General features: G+C 35.1%; 1 protein-coding gene across 4 annotated transcripts in view; it reads left to right on the top strand.

The window, feature by feature from the left end:
• Nucleotides 1-12,341, top strand: part of dpp6a (dipeptidyl-peptidase 6a) — a 474,280-nt gene that overhangs the window by 165,117 nt on the left and 296,822 nt on the right. The gene's annotated exons all lie outside the window — the stretch shown is intronic.

The following is a 12,341-nucleotide window of genomic DNA, read 5'->3' as shown; positions in this document are numbered from 1 at the left end:
TTCAGTCAAAAGACATTCTATAGACATTCAATAAGACATTCAATCAATAGACATTCAATCAATTAATCATGCTGAAGCATGCTAACATTGACTGCACTTACTCTCTCACAAAAACTTCTTAAAAACATATTTAAAAAATTATTTATTAAAATGATTCATTACATTTGTTTTTACATTTATTAAATGCACGAATTAAAATATATTTATTAAATTACTTATTACTGTAATTACTAAGTGGTTACACTTTGTAGGGTATCATGAAGTGATTCTCAATAAATGTTGTAAATATAAACTATTAAAGTCCATACAGTATTAAATACATTGCCCTTTACTAATATTGGCATCCTTGGTAAATATGAGTAAAGGCGGCTGTGAAAATAAACCGGCATTGTTCATAATTTTGATCTTTATTTAAAAAGATTCACAAAATTCTAATCTACCATTGAAGTAAAACAAATGAAAGTGGGGTTGAAATCTCATTGTGGAATAATCAAAACAGCCTGGTCTCATAAAAGTATATACCTCTATGTGCTTTTTGTGCAATACCATTTTTACGCACCTTACTGCACATGTCCCAGTTTCAAAGAGAAATGTCCGCTGAGCGGCGCTAAAACACAGGTCCAATACGTGAACCACAGCCCTTCTGGTACGTATTGCAGCAGTTCAGAATTCAAATATCTGTGGACTATCTCTAAAAGTGAATTCTCTATCGTGGAAACTGCAGTGATATTTACTTATTGGTATGTATTTTGCGTACCCCCAGGTACGTTTATGCCATAAGACCAGGTAGGAAGTAAATGCTTTCTCTAGTTCATGTTGGTCACAATTATTGTCACCCAATTATTGCCATGTCCTTTTCCCAAGATAACAGCTCTGCGTTTTGTCCTATAATGCCTGAAGAGTTTGGAGAACACATAGTAAGAAATCAGAGACCATTCCTTTATCCAGAATCTCTCCAGATCCTACAGATTCACAGCTCCATGTTGGTGCTTCTTCTCTTCAATTCACCCCACTCATTTTCTACAGGATTCAAGTCAGAGGACTGGGGCAGCCATGGCAGAAGCTTCATTTTGTGCTCAGTGACCCATTTTTGTGTTGATTTTGATGTTTGTTTTGGATTATTTTCCTAATGGTAGATCCAACCACGGTCCGCTTCCTGCCGAAAACCTTTTTTTTTTTAAATTTCATCTGACCATGGAAGCCAGTGCCATTTGAAGTTCCAGTTGTGTCTGACAATTGAATATGCTGGAGTTTGTTTTTGGATGAGCGAAGAGATTTTTTCTTGAAACCCTCCCGAACAACATGTGGTGATGTTGGGGCTGTTTGATATTTTTTAAGGCTTTCTAGCCCCAATATTCAGCTAATCTTTGCAACTCTCCAGCTGTGTTTCTTGGACAGTCTTTGGTCACTCAAACTCTCCTTCTCTGTGCATTAGGACAATATAGACTGACATCCTCTTCTAGGCAGATTTGTAACGTCTTTAGTTGATTGGAACCTCTTAATAATTTCCATGATAGTTTGAAATGGGTATTTTCAGTGGTTAAAATGTAAATATCAATGGTAATATACTTCAGAGATATTTTACTCATAAGAAATTCTAGGGGTGTCAATAATTGTGGCCAACATGCATTGGAGAAAAAATATTTATCTCTTCATGAGAGTTTTTCCCCACTTTTAATTGTTTTACTTCAAAGATAGGTTAGATTTTTTGTGATTTTTTTTTTTAATGAAAAATCAACAATACAGATTTTTTTTTTTGCTCATGTTTACCAAGGGTGACAGTATAAGTGGAGGTCACTGAATAGGTTCTGAGTTTGTCACACCATAGAAAAATGTGTTCTTAACCACCCAGCCAAATTCTAAATTCTGAATTCTAAAAACAGCCAAGAAAATAAAACAATTATCAAAATCGAAACAAAAAAGAAAAAAAGCAGTATTTTCTGCTAGATTAGATACCAGGTAATATGCATTTGCATGAATAAGGCATAGCTAGCTAACAAACTATATAAGATGTAGTAATGGTAACTCGGGTGGGCAAACCACTAATGCTAATGTGCTCTAATTATTATATAGCGGAGGGGCCATGCCCCCAATCACGATATGATTTCAGTCCCGCCCAAAAACATCCTGGACACAAAAATTGTGATAAACTGTTTAACAGTCTAACTCCATAATTCAGAATTGCATAGTTCATAAGTCTTTGTAATGTGTTTTCAGCAATACATTTCTAATATTTATAATGTGTTTAGAAACAATTCTCTGAATTGCCTTTACACAAACTTTAACACTTTTCACAGAGCACTTGCACAAATAGTCATGGAAACATCTGAAAGTGGCTGCCTGTCAGAAGATACTGAATTGACCTTGTACTTGGTACTACTGGTACTGCAGAAAGGCTGGTAGAGTAACATCTTTAAAATGTAAGGCTCAAATTGACCAAATGACCAATACATTTGACAAATCCAAATGCCTTCAGCATAAGCTGGCACATGCATGCATACAGGCACACCTCGTTTGTCCCATATGGTCAGATTTTACAGACATCCTGGCTAGTGTGCTTGACCTAGACAAACAGTTTGTATTTTATTATCCTCGCCGGGCTTCTCTTGCACCATAACACTTTGTAGTGATAAAATAGCATATGAATATAGTACTTTGACTTGAATTATGCTGTGAATTATGCAGTCAGTAGGGCAGAGAGCAGCTATATGGTTTATTCATCTGCATATAAAGTTTGAGGTAAATCAGATTCTCATATAAAAACCTCACACGTCCTTGTTTTTAACCCAGCTCTGAGCATCGGAGCACAGACAGTTACATCACACATGTCAACGTTCAGCTGATTTGAGCCAGCAGGTTTAGATGGATGGTGTCATACATTGTTAAGCACTTTGGTACAGGGGGTGAGGTAATACTAGCATGATATCAGAAATTAAAATACCAAAGCTGAAAATGAGATCCAAGACTTACGAGGTGATGTGATTTAATTTGTTTCATTGATGTTTCTTCTTTATTTTTAATGTTTTTCATTTGTAATGTTTCTTCTTTATTTTTAACAGTTTGTCACTGTACTAATTTCTGTAGATAAAAATAAACATTTTTTATTTAAGTAAACAGGCAGCAATAAAAAACAGAAACCAATTAAGTGCAGTGAATGATTTTCTGTTTTTCTTGTTAATATTGTTGTATATTATTGTAATATTGATGTTGACAGCAGCAGGTCAAATGCTCTAATATTTTGATGCCCATGCTAATTTAAATAATTATTATAATGTATTTTTTATCAACAAAAATACCTTTTTTTTTTTTTTTACAAATCTCAAGTCTCTATTAAAGTCAGAAATGGTTTCTACCTTTAAATGTTTGGATGCATGTGAGTCTTTATCATGTATAAGATTAGTCAATAGTTTCTATGGAATTACCATTGTGCTTCAAAGTAGTAACATGGCAATAATACAGTAATAAATTTTTTTTTTTTTTTAATAAGGATTTATTGAATTATTGACTTGGGACTTTTTTTTTTTTTGACCAACCAGTGCCTTATCCATTTATAAATCAAACTATGTCTAGATGCAATTTGAGGAGGTTAGGTTTGTGCTCTACACTCAAAATTTGTTTACTGAATTCGTACTGGGACCAAAATGTTAGACTATAAAGGGTGAGTGACACCTGACACCACTTATCAGAGGATTTTGCGTTCAGCAGACGGCTTTAACGATTCAATTTGGGTTTTTATTGACTTCTGACAGCAGCACAACCAGATGGCAGACAATAATAACTTCATCTTTCTCTAAAAACAGATTCATCACCGTCTGTGTTCACCATCACCAAACGCACTGTTTCAAGATACAACTCCACCTCCGGCACAGCATGCATCCGTTCTCTGATCTCTAATCTCTAATCCCCTTTAAGATCCACATATGCGTAGCTGTGCACTTCATTCCCACACAGACCAAAAAATAAAATTCACAGCAGAAGTCAAACTCCAAAATATGTGATTTGTTGAATCCTAAATGAAAGGAGCATTTCAACTAGAGTGCATCCACATTTTCATTGATTTTCAGTATGGATTTTCTTATCTACCAAAATGTGATGAATAGCATAAAGAAGTATTTGGGGTAATGTGTGCTAGTTTGTGGGGTTTCTGCTTAGGTGTCTGAAGGGTCTAACCAACAGAAATATGTTTTGCTCAGGAAGAACAAAAGGTAGAGAGAACAATATACGTCTCTCTTTCTCTATAACCCTCTATGGTACTGTGAGAGACAGCATGGCATTCGCTTTAAAGACAAAGTGCTTATTTAGTAATAATTTATGATGTTTTTTTTTTTGTTTTACGGAAATTGGGAAAGAAAAAAGCACCAGCAGATAGAATCATAAAGCATCAACAGCCACATTTGTAGACGCACAAGCACATTTTGTATTAATCCCTCGGCTATGAGGCTACGTTTTGTAAGACATAAAAGCCATTTTTTTACATTAATTTATTATTTTTTGTGATGTTGTTTCAAATGGCCTATTTCTACGGATTTGGGCAGACTATAGAGAGAACCCCTAGAGAAATGCATGAAATCTAAAGTCTAAAGTTCTTCTAGCTTTTTGTATACTTCTCGCTGTAGGTTTGACATTTCACCTTCCCATTGTCCGTATGGGCAGGATGGTTGACTGGTTGTCATATTTTTTATTTATTTTTTTAGCAGGGGTGATTTAAGGGGATGAGTTTTGAGATGTAACTTTCAGAGACTGTTTTAGTGAACTATGCTTAGTCGCAAGGGTTGCACTACAATTTTTTTATGTGTATTATTGTTTTGTTTTCCATTCCATTACATTACAAAAAAAAAATCAAGAAATAAAAATCTAGAAATCTTCAATCAAGAAACATTTATGCCTAAAATGCTGTCAGTATGGAAAATAATCTTGATTTTATTTATATATTTATATATTTTATTTATATATTTTTTCTGTTTAAATAATAAACACACACACACACACACACACATTTCTAATAAGAAATTAATATTGTTTTTGTAGTGTTCCTCACAATACATTATACAGCAACATTTATGTTAATGAATTCCAGTTACTTTGTTTTACAAATTTTTTTAAAACTTACTTTCTAATCTTTTTCTATTCAGTTTTCTTTTGATTTATTATACAGTTAACAAAAGCAAAAAAGACCTTTAACACTAGCTTACTCTATTCTTTTTCTATTCTATCTGTTTTCTTTTTATTTATTATATTATTTAAAAGCTTGTGCTATGTGTACTGCGTTAAGCTAACTGAGACTTGTTATAGCACTTGTACACTGTAAAAAAAAAAATTCCGTAAAAAAACGGATAATGTACTGGCAGAAAATTACCAGGAGATTTTGTGTTAAATTTACGGACACTTCCTTCAACATTAAAACGGAAATTTCTGTAGATTAACATTTTCTTCCGTACCATAAACGGAAAATCCGTTATGAAGAGATTAAAAAAAAATTAGAGCATAGGCCTCTTCTGTAGCAAATAAATCCAGCACAATATGTACAAATTGAACATGGTTTATTTTTACCTCATGTGAACATTCTTAAAAATGTGTTCAGTAGCTTTTATTTGCCTTAAACTGGTGAAGACAAAAATATTATGACATCAATTTAACAATGTGAAAAGCACCATTGAAAATGTTTGTATTATAGAACAATTTTTAGTTTAAACAGCAACATGCAGAAAAAAGAAATCATGAACAGGTACTTGTACAATATTGGTGTTGCACCAAACAGTGGTTGCAAAGAATACATTTTCAAATACATGGGGTAAAAATTAATACAAAGACAGGGCTGTCATTATTAACAATTGCTACAGACTTGTAGTCAATAGTCAAGTGAAATGACACCATTTTCCCATAGAACACAACATTATTTAAAAAGCACAAAATTGAATTTGAATTTTGTCATCAGTTATTCTCCCTCATACCGTTTCAAATCCATACGATTTCCATTCATCTTTGAAACACAAATGAAGAGTATTTTTAATGAAATCTCTGTGCTTTCTGTCCCTCAATTGACAGCCTAAGCAACTACCATTTCAACGTCCAATACAGTATAGCTGTCAGATTTCATTCAAAAGGATCTTCATTAGTGTTCCAAAAATGAACAGTCTAACAGGATTGGAATGAGATTATTCATATAATATTATGAACTGTGAACTGACCCTAGTTAGATTACTAACCTCTTATTCATGCTAAATTATCTGCATCTACAATTGACATCGAAAAATAAAAAAAACTTTCTTGTACAGCAATTGAAAATAAAGAAGAAAGATTTATGCACTCATGCCTGACATTTCAATGTTAAACTAAGAAAACTATACAAACCAAATTAAGATCAGGGCTCCAAGTGTTTTTGTGCATTTAGTATCTCTTGCCATGTGCCCCTTTGAGGAAACTACTTTTTTTTTCTTTTGCTGCATTTTAGTCCAAGTCCTAAATTGAGATTTGAAAAAAAAAAAAAACTCAAATTTACACGGAATCTAGAAGTAGTTCATGCATGAGTCTTGGAAGCGTAGATTGTCTTCATCTGAACCTTTGACGCTTGTTCAGGATTTCTTCACAGGAAGACTGTTAATGACAAGAAATGAAAATGAATGAAAAAGTACAGAATAACATGCAGAACAGGTTGAGATTGAATTATTAAGTTCCAGTTTAAACATTGCTTATAAAATATCTGTTAAGTCATTCAGTTATCTTCAGATCACAAATTAAGATATTTCGGATGAAATCCGAGAGCTCTCTGACCCATGGGGAATGTGTGTGGTGCTGTTGACGTAGACCCTGCATGCGCTGCACTTTGTTTACTGGCAAATTAATGCACACGCAAATTAAATGGTACTCTAGTTAATGGCGGCAGACTCTCTCAGGAGAGGATAAATCATTGAATAAAGTTGTAATTTTGTTTACTTTGCACACAAAAAGTATTCTTTTTATAAAAAAAGAAAAAAAAAGTAATATTTTTGTAAAATTACAGTTGATCCACTGATGTCACATGGACTATTTTAACAAACTCCTTATACTATGTTTCTGTGCCTTGATCGTGGTAGGGCCCTTGCTGTCTATCACAGCAAATTTGAAAGTGTTAAATTAACACTCACAGTGTGAAAATTAACACTTTTTCGGGGTTTATATAGGTCCACACTAAATAGAGTTAAACTTACACTTCACATAGTGTTACTTTTTTTAACACTTGCATAGAGTAAAAACAACACTGTACGCGTTAACCGTTAACACCATTAGTGTTTTCCCTCCCCTACATTTACACCAAGTTAGTGTTGAAACTACACATTAACACTTTAAATAGTGTTGTTTTTTTTACACTTCCACGGAGTAAAAACAACACTGTACGTGTTAACACCACACTGTAAAATCCAATAGTTTACCTTACTTAGATTTAATTAGTTATCTTTACTTAGTCCTTATACTTACTAGGTTTTATTAAGTTTTAGCTACTTTCAAGGCAAATAAAACAATTTACTTACTGTTTTGAGTGACACTTACTTAAAATATTCAAGTAGCCACAAAGGAACCAATGACATTAATAAACCAGTGATAGGCAGCAGTGCACTAATATGTTGCTAATCGCCGTATTTTTTTTTTAGCTCACCATTATAGTGATTAGCATTCCCTTTGGTTGGGCATTTGAAACTTCATTTATGTTACTATAATTTTCTCTCTATTATAATTAATGGAGAAATGCATCATGAAATCAGAGTTATTTGATTTCAAAGAAAAGTAATAAATAGGTTGCTTTTATAAAATGACCTATTTTTTTAATTAAATTATTTTTATGTATGTGTTTAATAATGACCTTTTTGAGATTTTATTTTTCATAAATACCTTGATATGCTTTTTATATAATCCTTAAATAGTGAGTGGTAATATGCTGAAGTCACACACAGACTTAAACATTCATCACGTGAATCACAACAATGGTAACAATTAAATTTAATTTATTTTCATTAATTGTAACAATAGCCTTTTTGTTGTGCTACTGCTGACACAAGACAGCAAATAAAATTGTCAAATAAAAACAACAACTTTAAAACAAAGCAACTGCATAATTTATTCTGCGCAATGCATTCTGGGAGTCAGTGAGTAGCTATACTAAGTCATGAGTAAACCTAAATGAAAGGATCAAGTACCCCCTACAGTTCTTTTTTAGTTACTAGAACTCTTGTGTAAGTTAACTATACTAACTAAGCATTTGTCAGTACAACATACTATTCCTATTTCACTTTACTTAGTTTTTTCAAGGCAATCAGTTTGCATGCTTTTTTTAAGTAAGCCCAACTTATTAGATTTTACAGTGCATTAGAGTTTTCCCTCACCCTCATTTACACCAAGTTAGTGTTGAAACTACACTAGGTGTGTCAATATCTTACACTTATTTCCACACTAATGTGTTCACACAAACCCTGATTAAGGTAATTAATTGTAATCTGTATTAGACTAAAAACACCTGTGTGCAGTCACGAAAAATAAGTCCACTGTATCAGTTTGAAATTTTATTTTTAACATCACAGATGTAACCATTACACCAACACAAAAGCAGGTACAATAAATTCACCATCATCTGACCCATATAAACATTGCAAATCAAAAGGCCTGTAGAACTTCAAGCTGTTGACTTCTACAAGTTCATCCAACTCACAGTATCTCTGTACTTTAAACGCATGATGATGTTCTGAAAAATGTTCTGTGAAAAGTTTGTTGACAATAAAATACACAGTGCTGTCAATGTAAAGTATCTTTCGAATCTGACTGAAATCAGGAATTTCATCCTCAATTTCATTGCATACAATGAGGTCTTGTCTATATTCTGTCCCATCTATTTTGACCCAGTTCATGGAATGCATGTTTGTCTGTATGGGATTCTGTAGCATTCCTGCCAACATTTCACCATTGTCAACATCATTCCAACAGAATGTTTCCATTGGTCCACACTGAACTTGACTCAATGGTGTTGTTTCCCAAAGATAGCCTATTGACATCTGATGACTCTTTGCCAAAGATTTCGTGATGTTTTTAAAATTCTTTAGTGTATTCTTAAAAACTTTATGCTTGGCCTCGAACCTCATGCTCCACATGTGCACTAATGGTCCAATTTTGCGAATACAGGATGGATAATGGACCATAAAATGGTGTTTGGGGAGGAAATTTTTGTGTGGATACAACTCTTTAAATAACTCATGGTGTTCAATTATTAAATACTTAAGGTGGGCAGTCATACCTTTAGAAATACAACAGGAAAACGCCAGGTTTAGAATGTGAAGCAAGAGCAGGAGCAAATGCCAATTTTTATCACCCAAGGGTACAATATCACCAAACAGTAACGGAATGTTTTTGATGAGACAGAGTGCCTGGATCGAGTTGAGCCCTATGCTATTTCCACTGTGCTCTAGATCAGGGGTTTTCAAACTGTGGGTCGCGACCCACTCGTGGGTCACGGAATGGAACAAGGTGGGTCGCACAAAGTCACTTGGCTGCAGCTAATTTTGCGTTTCAATGACACACAGACACTAACACAGTTCAGTCTAGGGCTGCACGAATGTGACGAGTGGGGCGGGGCCTAGTGCCATGGGAACAGAGCTAGGCCGGTGGAGTGATTGGGAAATGAGCAACACTCACCGGTCTCAAGAACCACGGAGGAGATCGGAAAGATACAAAAGAGGAGCGATGACAGTGAAGGACGAGAGAGGACCAGGCCTGGGTTTTATTTTGTGTTTGTTTTTTATTTGTGCACGGCAGTCATCCGAGAGGGGCTGTCGCGCTGTTTTGTGTTTATTTGGTTATTAAAACTTTGTTTGATTGTCCGCCGGTTCCCACCTCTTTCCACGAAGGAGTCATCGAGGCGGTGGGCTGGAGTGAGTTCGCCCCCCCCCCCCCCCCCCGGCAACTCACTCCAGCCCACCACATCGAGCACCCTCGGCGGCAGACTCCTTCGCCCTGCTCGATGGCACTGCGGATTCACCCCAGCGGCGAAGGATCTTCGGCAGCGCGCCCCTCCTTCCTCCCTGGCTTCGGCACCAGTGTAAAACATTAAAATCTTCACAATCACAGGAAGAAGGAGGCGGGAACTGGGAACCCACTCATCACAACGATATAGCCCACCAACATTAATAATGAACTGCAATATCCTTAGTGTGATTTTCAAATTGCAATTAAGTCCGTGTGCGTTGCGTGTTTTGAAGGTCTCAGAGCAATGTCATTAAAAGGTTCAATCGGTCTTTTTTTACCTATTTCACAATTATTTTAATCTCCAAACTGTTTTAGATAGTTCTGCTTTGCTTCTTATGCTTTTCTAAAAAAGTGTTGGATTGTGCTCCGTTCTCGCCGACACACACGGAAGGATCATGAATGCAACAAAACACAGCAGCGCAGATCACACTTCACTGGAGTGAGCCTGCTTCACGTTTTTATGGACACTACATATTTTAACGCCAGTAAACAAAAATTAAAACTTGTAAATTTGTAGTGAAATTTTCAGTTGTACTCTAAAATAAAATGGTTATTTTTCTTAAATACTTAATTTCTGTCATAAAAATTTTAAGTAAGATTAGGTTTAAAGTAATTTCACTCGTTGTTTTTTTTTTTTTTTTAATATTTTGGTGGGTCGTGAAATATATTACACTTGTCTAGGTGGGTCGTGGAATGGAAAAGTTTGGGAACCACTGCTCTAAAATAAAATGGTTATTTTTCTTAAATACTTAATTTCTGTCATAAAAATTTTAAGTAAGATTAGGTTTAAAGTAATTTCACTCGTTGTTTTTTTTTTTTTTTTAATATTTTGGTGGGTCGTGAAATATATTACACTTGTCTAGGTGGGTCGTGGAATGGAAAAGTTTGGGAACCACTGCTCTAGATTAACCTTTGTAGGCCAATTTTTTCTCTCCAAATATCCATAATCAAACGAATATATTCTGGAAAGCAATTCACTCCGTGTAACAAATTTTTCTGAAAGATACTCAAACAGAAGTTTAATTTCAAATTGCACAACTCCTTCCAGGAGGTCATGCATCACATCTAGAGTGTAGTTGTGGCACACGTGAAAATACTGCAGACCATTGAGTGTTGAGTTTCTTTTGAGGCCATGTGTTGACTTGAGTTGAGGGTCAGATTCCAATTCACTGCAATGTTGTTCATAAATTGTACAATCACGCAAAATAACTCTACAATCATCCTCGTTGTAAACTAACTGGACATCAGCTTCAGTCAAACATAGACGACAAAAGTAATGTCCACTAAACGATTCTGTGAACCCAAGGATTGAGTGCATCCCCAAGTTGTCTCCAGTTACTTGACATATTGTGCCATAAACTCTACTCGTTGATATAGGTAGTTCTATACCATCTGACTCTAGAATCTTTATGTCACGAATCAGTGGTTCCAAGATGGTGTCAAATCCATATTTTTTCACATCTTGTGCATGAAATAGAGCGATCAAATGAATATTCATCAGTCTTGAATTCAGTTTTGAAGGTAGATTTCGAAGCACAAAATAAAGAGCACCAACCTTGTGTACCCCACATTTAGAGACAAGAGGGTTTGCGGTTTCAAATTCATCGTAGTACATCTGAATTTGTAAAGCATTTGGATGTTTTGAGAATAATGGATGACTCTGGTAGTAACTTCCATCACAAAAGTCCTCAAAATGTGATTTCTGCTTTCCTGCAAATTCTGTCAGCAGTGTACATACATCTACATTTCGACACATAAATTTTAATGTTTCCAAAATTGGGACATACACATATGTTTCTTTAACTGGGACCTGATCATAACATCCAGTTTTTTTATTTCTCCTAATCTCATATCTCATGCCAAGCACAATTTCAACAGGCTCCACGACACCCCATTTGTCAATGAAATAATTAGTTATTTTAGTTTCGGTGTTAAACATGGAAAAGGGACTCTCAAAATGCCCCAAACTATCTTCGACAGCTGATCTGATGGAGTTACTAAGAGGAATGACAGAAATCACATCTTGACGAGTTTGGTTATGCAGTTCCGTGGTGAGATCCTCAAGGTCTGAAACAACTGATGATACCAAACTATTGGCTACTCCACTGCACTGTAATTTGGCCACAATTGAGGCACATATATCTGCCGTCTCTCTCCTGGAAAAGGTAACATTTTTCTCAATGAGCGCAACTTGGGGATCACTTTCTCCGACAAACAAAGAACCTGACTGATTATTAACATTTTGAAATGACAGTTCACCAGATGGCAAATCAAAAGCTGGACTGGCATCAACAACATGAAAACTGTTCAAATGCTTTCGAAAACCAGAATATGAGCAAAACTGCCGACTACAG

The sequence above is a fragment of the Carassius carassius genome, chromosome 35 (assembly GCF_963082965.1).
Source record: "Carassius carassius chromosome 35, fCarCar2.1, whole genome shotgun sequence".
Classification (NCBI taxonomy): Eukaryota; Metazoa; Chordata; class Actinopteri; order Cypriniformes; family Cyprinidae; genus Carassius; species Carassius carassius.
This window is presented reverse-complemented; position numbering and strand designations above follow the sequence as displayed.